At 42.2% G+C, this 10,492-nt stretch overlaps 1 pseudogene; it reads right to left on the reverse strand.

Annotated features, from left to right (window-relative positions):
* Positions 1–6,766: 6,766 nt before the first annotated feature.
* Positions 6,767–9,869, reverse strand: LOC140911958 (interferon tau-2-like; annotated as a pseudogene).
* Between the last annotated feature and the right edge of the window lie 623 nt (positions 9,870–10,492).

Genomic DNA, 10,492 nt, shown 5'->3' on the forward strand with positions numbered 1-10,492 from the left:
GATGATGTCTGAGATTCCTGTGTTTGTGTAGAACTTGAGCAACTGGTGCCTGTTCAAGGTCTTCTGTAAACTTTTGTGTTTTCGACCCCTGTCTCTGAATTTAAGCATTCTGTCGGAAAAGATTTTTCTTTCATCACTTTCTACTTTTCAAGGTTTTTTCTGCTTGAGGTTTTTACTTTTGGTTTCCTTCTTTTTAGTTAGTGGAAGTGAACAAGTCATTCGAAGAACCAAATCCCAGTTGGTAACTACTTTAATATTACTGAACCCCAACATTTCTTTCCGTCGGTCCCCCCTGCCCTCTTAGATAACGAAAATGTAAAGAGTAAGAAGAATATGATGATGAACAGTGTCGTCCAGTTACAGGTTAGAGTAGGGACCTGTCTGTTTGCTCCCAAGTTCCTGTAGTTAGCACTGCTCGGCAGGTCTGAATGTCTGTCACATCAGCAAGACTATCCATGCTTTTAAGTGATAACAATGAATTTTGGCAGATGGGGGGAACTACTGCAGAGCTTCTTTTTGCTAGACTCTGCAAATAACAGCAGTGAAGTGATGTGTAAAGCTGCTGTTCCTTCACTTTGCCAGCAGGTGGCAAACTTTCCCTTTCTGGTGTGGCACTCAAAATCAGAAAAGCCTGCTATGCTCTGGCTGTCTCATTCCTTCCTTCCAGCCTTTGAGAGGGAGTAATACTATAGGGACCTCTTAATATTTGATAAGCCTGGAAAGAATTCCTGTGGGAGATTGGGGCCAGAGAAGTCTCTATTAATCTCTCGCAATTTCCTGGCCATTTGAAATATGAGAGATGAAAAGCCATATGTGTAGGCCAATACCAGAGGATGGACAGAGAGCACTGAGAAACTGTGAGGTTTACTTAAGAACCTGATACCAGTTGTGAAAAGCCCAAGGAACAGGTACAGTTGAAGGGTGTGAACATGCTGTCTTCTCAGGCAGTTCTGAGTAGTTCCCAGTGATGTAGTGTAGTGACATGGAAGGGAGTTGTCCAAAAAGATTGTAAAAAGAAAAGGAGTACTTGTGGCACCTTAGAGACTAACCAATTTAGTCTCTAAGGTGCCACAAGTACTCCTTTTCCTTTTGTGAATACAGACTAACACGGCTGTTACTCTGAAACCTGTCAAAAAGATTGTGTGGCTGGTAAAAAATATGCTAGAGCGACTGACATAAATGAATGTCACTTTCAAATGTGTTTGCCTTTTCACCATTCAAGCTTTATTCTTTTTTCAATGTGCATTTCACTGAGCTTGGACATTGAAATTCAAGTAGTCTGATGAGTGAAGTTTGCAGCCTTCTTTCTGTAGCAAGTTTCACTTTCTGTTTTTCATACCATAGCACTAGGCTGTCACGTTGGAGTTTCCATCAGTGAAGGGGAATGGTTTTCAACCCAAAAATTGAAAAGGAATGTTTTCATATTAATTTTAAAGAAGGAAAAGAAGAAAACATGACCATATTTCTGTCCGTGTCACTTCTTTTACATCTCCCTCTCCCATCACCTCGAGCACTTTTTAAAATCATAATCTAGAGTTTTGCCTAAACGATTCGGAAATGTCATTTTAAAAAATGCAGTTTATTGTACATAAGTATACCATATAAGGGACCCAATCATACCAGAGGTGCTGCACCCCAATCCTACATTTATTCTACTGGGAGTTCTGCGTGTGCATTTCCTGGCAAGCTGAAGCTTCAGGAGATAATAGTTATGTGAAGGAGAGAAATTAAATAATCTGAATTTAAGCTTTTCCTGTTAAATTAAGAAAGCTATGGGAGGAAAGACACATAGTCTTTCAGCATATTTTCATCAGTAATGAGCTTGTTTTCTGGGAAAGGTTAGATGGAGACTGACCTGGTTGAAATATTCGCTAGAATTTCATGAAATCCTGTCCATTTAAATTTCAGTGAAAATAGCAGGAAATTTTATTGGAATTATTTTTTTCTGTGTCAGCCAGCTTAATTTGAATATGAAATAAGAGATTAGTTTAGCCCCTTTTCCTATTTGCAAATAATCTTCAAAGAAATTCAGAATGTGCCAATGTATTTATTTTAAATGATTTGACAAATGATTTATACACATTCCACTCTGATTGCTCAGGACCTTGTCACCACATCTCTTCCCTTTGCTGTTCATAATTTGCTGCTTGTTCTGTGTGATGGTTCACCTGAGTCAGTGCTATTGTGTCTGTTCCTGGGATGGTTGCCTTCTAATTCAAAACTGCTTTCCAGGTGGCTGCACATTCTCTGGAAACAGTCTCTTTAAAATATGTATTTATATGAGTGTTTCTTATACTTTCTGACTACAGAGATATTCTTTTCCAACAAAAACTCACACGTACAAATATTTCAGAAAATGTTTACAAAGGGCCAAACATTTTTCATAAATGTTGAATCAGTCTCAAATATTCAGGCTGTGGCTGAATTATGTGGTTGGCAGCGCTACTGTTGACTGATAGCTCTTCAGAACTACTATCCACCTACACCAAACTTGGTAGAGAGGAGGATCCTCACTAGATCTGATGCCACTGGCAGGTTTATTACTATAATTTTAAATGTTGGGTTTAGGTAATTTTTAGGCATTGTTGGTGTTATAACTCAAAGTTTAATCCATTCTGTGCACCAAACTGGTTGTTGGTGGCAAGGAGCACACACGCCTGATTTGGAGGGAGTGGAGGGGTGGCACCAGCTGGTCAGAAAACTGGGGGATAGAATTGCTGACTTGAGTGTACACAAGCCTGAGTCATATGGTTTGATTTGTTTGTGTGTGTGTCTGTGTGTGTGTCAGGTGGAGGCCGGGGGGAGGAGGTGGAGTCTCTGTAAGACTTGTTAATTTTAAAGTAATATTATGAAGTTGTTGTCATGAAATTTCCTCATCATAGGAAACCTCTTTCTATGTGTATCCACCCAGTTGGACAGGACCTCCAGAAGGTACTCACTAGGCTGAGGACAATGGGAAACCAGTTGGGAAACCAGTTGAGTGAAGTTGGTGTTAAGGAGAATGGGGGTTAGGAGTGGAAAGTTACTGAAGGTCAACAAAGAGCAGATGACAAAACCAAAAGGTTCTAAAAGAAATCCCAGGGGGCAGACCCACAGGACATTTGGGCAAGAGGAAGGAAGGGGATGAACTGGCCAAGGCCAGGTTATGTGAGCTGGAGGAGAATGCTCTGTTTTTGTGCATATAAGTGATGCATTGCAACAGAAGGATGTTGGATGACCCCAAGTGATTCTGATACAGGCTCATAGAATGGCCTGGTGTGTTGAGGAAACTGAGGCAGGGAATTGCAGAATTTTTGTTCCATTTTCTGTATTTTCTGAGTGATTAAGTAAATAGCAATAGTGTGTTAGAATCCTGTGCAAAGTGTCTCCGTATTATAATCTAAACGTATTACATGCCCCCTGGAAGAGGTAAACACCTCTGGGTATATTTCTGGTAGAGGACATGTTAAAGCACATTCTGAGCTTCAAAGACTACCCAGCTGACATGTTGGATGAGCCCCCACTTGTAACGCCGACAGACCGAAGTTGTCAGCAGCCAGGATAGAACCATGGACATTAGAACCTTAGTGTATGAGCCTTGACTGTGTGAACATGTGATAATGCCTCTTAAGCCAGGGTTGTAGCAGACTCCTCAATCTCTAAATGGTTCAGGTGCCAGTAGAGGGTGACAGAGCACCACACCAACCAGGCACGGGTTGCATACTTCCCCTTGCTGAGGAAGCCCAAGCCAAGCTTCAGAGACTTCCCAGCTGATATCCCAGCTAGGGTGACCAGACAGCAAGTGTGAAAAATTGAAGTGGGGGGTAATAGGCGCCTAAATAAGACAAAGCTCCAAATATGGGGACTGTCCCGATAAAATCAGGACATCTGGTCACCCTAATCCAGCTGCCCAATAATGACACTTTCAAAGTTGTCTGGGGCAACTGCATGCAGCCTGGAGCAGCCCTGGGAAATACTACTTGGCACTGAAAAGACTGGGGCAGAGAATCTAATGGGACCAGAGCGAGAGAGATGCTGCAGATCTCTGTGTCTGGAGAGACCTTTTTGATCGGTGCAGAAACCATAGAATCTGCTGAGTGTGGAGATGGAACGACAGCCACTTCCATGAGGAAGTCTACGGACGAACCCACCCCTCCTTTTTCCTGCCCCTGAGTGGAAGTATGTGGGAGAATCTCAGAGGGAGATATTTATAATTTTTTCCTCTCTTTTAAGAAGTGTGAGCCGGGCTTTCCCACAGGCTCCTTATGATACAGGTGATATTGTGAGAGCTCAGCTGAACATTGCGTTCAGCATTCCCCTTCTTTTATTAAAGGTGTGATGGAATGAAGGGGAACAGTTTTCCCCCAGAGCTGAATGGGTTTGGGTCTGTTAGACTTTTTCAGAAGAATTCCATAGTTTTCGTGGGCAGTAACTGACTGACGCATTCCACCCGATGGAGAAATGTGTTTTCGAGGTGACAAAGAGAAACTTTGATAATTCTAATACAGAATGCCCCATTCCTGCTCTCATTATTCACATGTAATTGGTGTGTTAAGGGGTGCGTGCACTCTTGCTTAGTGGGGGAAAAGGACCAATCTAGCCTCTTCCAACACAACTGGCTACTACTCCAAACACCCAAACTGACAAGTTTTTGGGGGACAAGTAACCTGGTACAAAGTAGCATGGTAAAAGGTGGGAGAATTCAGGTGTGGTGTGTGGTCTGTTTGAATGGAAAGGCTAATTATCGTTCTGTAACGATTATTTTTAAAATGGAATTAGTTCAAATTGGGACACTGGTTCATCAATGTATTGAAGGATGTTCCCAACTGGAAGCACTAACATGAGCGGGATGGCTCACCTACTTTAAGTTAGTCACATGCATAAGTACTCTCTGGAATTGGGGTTTTCAGGCTGAACAATTACAGGGTTTTTTTTATTCTCCTTTTCTTTCTTTTTGGTTCAATCGGTATTTTATTCAGATCATTACTGGTATAGGTTGCCATTTTATATAAAATAATTATTCATTGGTAAGTAACAAATATCTATGATAAATACATAAATAAGAACAATAAATAAATAATAGATTGACATAAATGCCTTGTTACAAATATCGTAAACGGATCTGAAAATATTTTCAGAAGATATATAACAACACCTTTTAAAATTCCACTGCATCAGATTTTAAATCATGTCAAAATTATTGCTTGATTTCAGTTAGTACTTCTAAAAATGTTGATATTTAAATTTCTAAACTTCTTTGTGAGTTTATCCGACATTTGAAAACCCCGTAATTCCGCATGGAGTCTCCTGCTAGCAGAGAGGCTGAACTGCTTGTCTTTTATGAAAGAATTGGTATCTCTTCATGTTCATCCTGGGAAACTGTTGGTCCTTTCTTCCTGGTCAGAGAGTCCCGTTTTCCATCGCTGCAGCCAAACGTCTCCAGATGTCCAACTTGCTGATGAGTCTGTGTAGGAATCTCTGACTGGAACTCCCACCTCAGGTAGTTTTGGAGAGATTTTTGCCAAAGCGGCAGGAAATATGTTGGAAGATTTCCTGGATTGCCACTTGGGCATTCCCCTTCAGGGACACTTGAGGCCTGAAAACCTCTTGGAGCCACCTGAAACGTCTCTCTTCGTTTCAACATTAGAGGAAAATTATGCACATCTTTTTTGTTGGAAAGTTTTTCCAGTTCACATTTGTTTTGCTGTTATATTGTGGTTAAGCTGCATGTTACGGTTCAGAGATAAGATTTGATTAGAGAAGAGTTGAACTATAGAGCAAACATATTTTGAGTGAGTGTATTGCATAATACAAGGTCAAGTATTATGGAGTCTGAGAAGTCTTAGACGTCACTGTGGGAAGGATCAGTAGAGAGGACGGAATCCACTGAACGGTACAATTTCGTCCAACTGTTTTAACCTCTGTAGTCGCTGCATCCTCAGCTGGAGTGAAATGAGATTTGGTTGAAACACAAAGGAAAAAATACAATAGAAAATTTATGATTGTCAATCTTTTCTGCACCTCATCATCTTACGAGTCTGATGCTATGTTCATATTTTTTATAAATGTCTCTAGGAAACTTCTCAAGCTGTGGAATAGGATGAGGACAGATTAATAAATAGCAACCATACTCATAATAGAAACATACTACATGTATAGAAGTCAGAGTACTTTGGGGGTATCATTATTTGATGACCAAAGTACTGGTGAGGTGGCTAAGGATTCCAAATATATGTACTTTGTTGCATGGTCTGCCAATTATGCAATACATAACATCACCTGATATGAGAGAGATTATGAAGAATGGCAAACCTAAATGACAGTAGAAACACAGAAAAATAATGACAGGTTTCAGAGTAACAGCCGTGTTAGCCTGTATTTGCAAAAAGAAAACGAGTACTTGTGGCACCTTAGAGACTAACCAATTTATTTGAGCATAAGCTTTCTTGAGCTACAGCTCACTTCATCGGATGCATCCGATGAAATGAGCTGTAGCTCACGAAATCTTATGCTCAAATAAATTGGTTAGTCTCTAAGGTGCCATAAGTACCCCTTTTCTTTTTACAGAAAAATAAATCCATGTAATTGCAAATCCATTTCCAGTACAGGATAGGAAGAGCCTGAAGCTGCTGCCAAGGAAATCAGTTGCGATTTGGCCATTGACCCTGTAGAAGAAGGATCAGGCCCTATATAAGCAGAGTTATAAAATATCCATTATCTCTGTTCAGCTGTATAAATTACCTTAATGTGAATTCATTTACTCCAGGGAAAAGTTTTGTACTGTACCTTAGTTACTCAGCCTTTGAGTGAGTTTGTCAACCAGCACAAAACATCTAGGTATTTCCACGCGAATGATCTTCCAGGCACACAGGCTGTATTGCTTTTCTTTCAGGAAAGCATCTATCCCCTGAAAGTATTGTTTCACACTCCAACTGGTGATCTGGAGGTTCTGACTTTCCAGATTGGTTAATTCCTTCTCCATCTGTGCTCTCAAACATGCCTCCAAAGCCGCTGAATTTGCTGGTAAAGGCCATTTTGGAACTTGACTATGGAAGTGGCATCCCAAGCACTTTGGGTGAGGTTTTTGCTAAAGATGTTGAAGATCTCTTGGAGGATCTCTTGAATTACCACCTTGGCATTCTCCTTCTGGGCCACTGAAAGTTGGACAATATCCTGGGTTGGCTTGAAAATTGTCCTTTCATTTGTGCATTGTGGGGGGAAATTTCTGCTCCTTTTCTGCAGAAGCTCTAAGCTCTCTTTGTTCACTCACAGTATGAGGCAAAAGTGCAGCAAAAACCTGGTGGTCATGATGATGTCTTTTTGCTCATTTGCTTTGTGTGGAACCTTGAGCCTGGAGTTCGTTGAGGGTCCTACGTAGACTGCTGTGTCTTTCCTTTTTGTCTCTGAATTTAATTATTGGTTGGAGAATGTTTCTTTGATCATTTTCTGTTTACAAGATTTTCCTTCTTGAAGGTTTCAGAATTTTTCTTTCTGTTCTTTTTGCTGTTTTCTAGTTCTTTTACCACATTTCCTTTTTCTTTCTTTCTTTCTTTCTTTCTTTCTTTCTTTCTTTCTTTCTTTCTTTCTTTCTTTCTTTCTTTCTTTCTTTCTTTCTTTCTTTCTTTCTTTCTTTTTGTGTGTGTGTGAGAGTGACACCCTGCAAAGCAGAGAAAGCAGACTTACCGCAGCCCGCAGGTTGTAATGGGCTCTGCTCTCTATTCTCCCATGACTTTCCAGGGGTGTTGGGCATCTGTATTCCACAGCAGGGTGAAATCCCAGGGGAAGACGTTGCAGGGTACTGAAAGCAAATGAGCAAAACTGCAAACCCAGGATATGAATGAGACCATGCTTTTGGTCGCTCTTATTGAAGTTTCACACCCCCAGCAGCCATTGTTCCAGCTTGGGGCAGCCCTGATAGGGTGACTGTTATGGAACCACACTGATAGGGACTGGAAGGGAGATCTAACAAAGCCCTAGAAGTGATGCAGACATTCAGATGCACTGTTTGGAAAGATTTTGTGTTCTGTGCAGAAGCCATCGTGTCATCAGTTTCCCCAGCTTTCATTTCCTCCTGCCTGCTAGTGGAATGAAAAGGGGGAGCTTAAGTGGGGATGTATTGGTGGTGTTTTTCTTCCTTTTGTCCACCTGTGGTTGGCTTTCCCACAGGAAGACCTAAAGTCATAGATGATGGATAAAACCAAATGGCTCTTAAGTAGATTAAAAGCTTCTTTCTGAGTGTCTGAGATGATACTTATAGAGAGCCCCTGACTAAGCCAGCCCTGATACCAGAATGGGCCCCACCTGAGAGAAATTAGGTGATTCCAGGTTTAACTGCTGAGTGGGCCCAGCTAAGGAAGGGTTGGAGGAAAGAAAATGCAGGGAGTCAGAAGGTGCCTGCAGGGTCTTGAGTGAGCAGGGAGGCACCCAGAATAACCAAGGAACAGATTGGAAGACCTAGAAGGGAAGTAAAGAGGTGAGGAAGGAAATGGCGCAGGGAAAACTGCAATATGGGTAGAGGATTTGACGTAGCTGTACAGTACATGGCCCTAGGCTGTAACCCAGAATTGAGGTTGAGACTGGATTCCCCTACGAGCCCCAAGGAAGTGGTGCGCAAGGGTAGCTGAGCCCAGCGAGGTTCCCCACCCCAGGTTGCACTTACTTTTGAAATCTTTGCTTCCATGTTCCATAAGTCCTTTGGAAGAAATTTCATACAAAATGAAATCAAAGATTGCTTACTTGAAACTTCTTTTTTGGATGAGTAAGTATTTCTGGAAAGTCGTATAAATAATTGTGCTGCTAAGATTTGAATTTACTTAGCTCCTCGCCTAGCCCAAATGTGTGGGGGTTTTTTGGTTGTTGTTGTTGTTGTTTTTTAATTCTCCATAGATTGTGCTGCCTTGGAACAATAAATAAACTCCAAACTAGAAAAGGCACAAAACGAAAATCTGTTTCTTTACTGATTGTTTTCCCCTCAATTTAACATAGACTTGGTAACTTGTTGTAGGGAGTTAGGAGAACTCACCTGGATGGTGTCCCTTCTTGGTGTGCAAATATTTTATTTATAAAAGTGGATATTATTGTTACTGACCTTCTGGGAAGGACTTACGGACAAGCAGAAGATATCAAAAAGGTGGCGGCAATCTTTCAAAGCCAGTAAATAAATTAGCTATCTGCTTTAGAAGTAGGTTTTAGTTTCCTGTTTGAGTGCTAGCTAACAGATCTTTTAGAGCCAAACCTTGGCATTTGCACCAAGTCTTATGCAAATCCAGAAACTACATGTAACTGACCAATTTGCCTTGCAAATAAATCTGCCTACAAATGTTGAGGAAGCCTTTCAGGAGGTCTGTTAAACATTTGGCCCTGAGAGTCATACAAGAAAGGTAGAAATGTAAAACTTCTTCCACTTATTTGTCGCAGATTGCTTCTCTAATGTCCATGTCCAGCATATGTACGTGTGTCTTTATGACAACAGTTAAGGGACTGGGTGAATCTGCTTTAAATTGAAAAATCTGGTGGGAAGAGGGACATTGTCGGTAGCCTCTGTTTGCCCGAAGTTGGGAATGGGCGATGGGTTGGATCACGTGATGATTACCTGTTCTCTCCATTCCCTCTGAAGCACCTGGCATTGGCCACTGTTGGAAGACAGGGTACTGGGCTAGATGGACCTTTGGTCTGACCCAGTATGGCCATTCTTGTGTTGAATACGTTTCATGTAAAGATGTGTTCAGCTTTTGAGGATCTAATTGTCCCAGAAGAAATGTAACCTTTTCATGGACTCTTGTTGTGCCGGCGCCCGACTCTGGCCGCAAGGGTTTCACTACATAGTTTACCTCATTCAGCTGCCTGATGACCTTCAAGGGCCCATCCCAGGCATCCTGTAGTTTGTCCATTGTCAAGGGAATGGGAACTGTCACCTGGTCCCCGGTAGCATAGGAGCAGGCACACGCTGAGCGGTTGTACCAGTCTTTTTGCTTCCGTTGTCTAAATTTTCCCTGGTCAAGTCCGTGAGCTCAGCAAGCTTTTCTGGGAAAGTCAGTACGTACTCCACCACTGATTTTTTCCATCTGGGGAGGCCTTTCCCTCCCATTCGTCCTTCATCAAGTTCAGGGGTCCCCTCACTCTCCACCCATAAAGGACCTGGAAAGGAGAGAACCAGGTTGATTCCTGGGGCACTTGCCGGTATGCGAACAGCAGGTGGGGTAAATGCTTGTCCCAGTCCTGTGGGTGCTGGTTCATAACGGTTTTCAGAATCATCTTTAGGGTCCCATTGAACCTCTTCACCAGCCCGTTGGACCGAGGGTGATACGCTGAGGCCCAGGTGTGTCGGATCCCACGCCTCTCCCACAAGCACCGGAGCAGAGTTGACATGAAATTGGAGCCCTAGTCTGTAAGGACCTCCTTGGGGAACCCCACTCTGCCGAAAAGAGTCAGCAGTGCATCTGCCACAGTGTCTGCCTGGACAGAGGACAAGGCCACCGCTTCTGGACAGGGAGTAGTGAAATCTACCACCATC

The sequence above is a fragment of the Lepidochelys kempii genome, chromosome 5, assembly GCF_965140265.1.
Source record: "Lepidochelys kempii isolate rLepKem1 chromosome 5, rLepKem1.hap2, whole genome shotgun sequence".
NCBI classification, from domain to species: Eukaryota; Metazoa; Chordata; order Testudines; family Cheloniidae; genus Lepidochelys; species Lepidochelys kempii.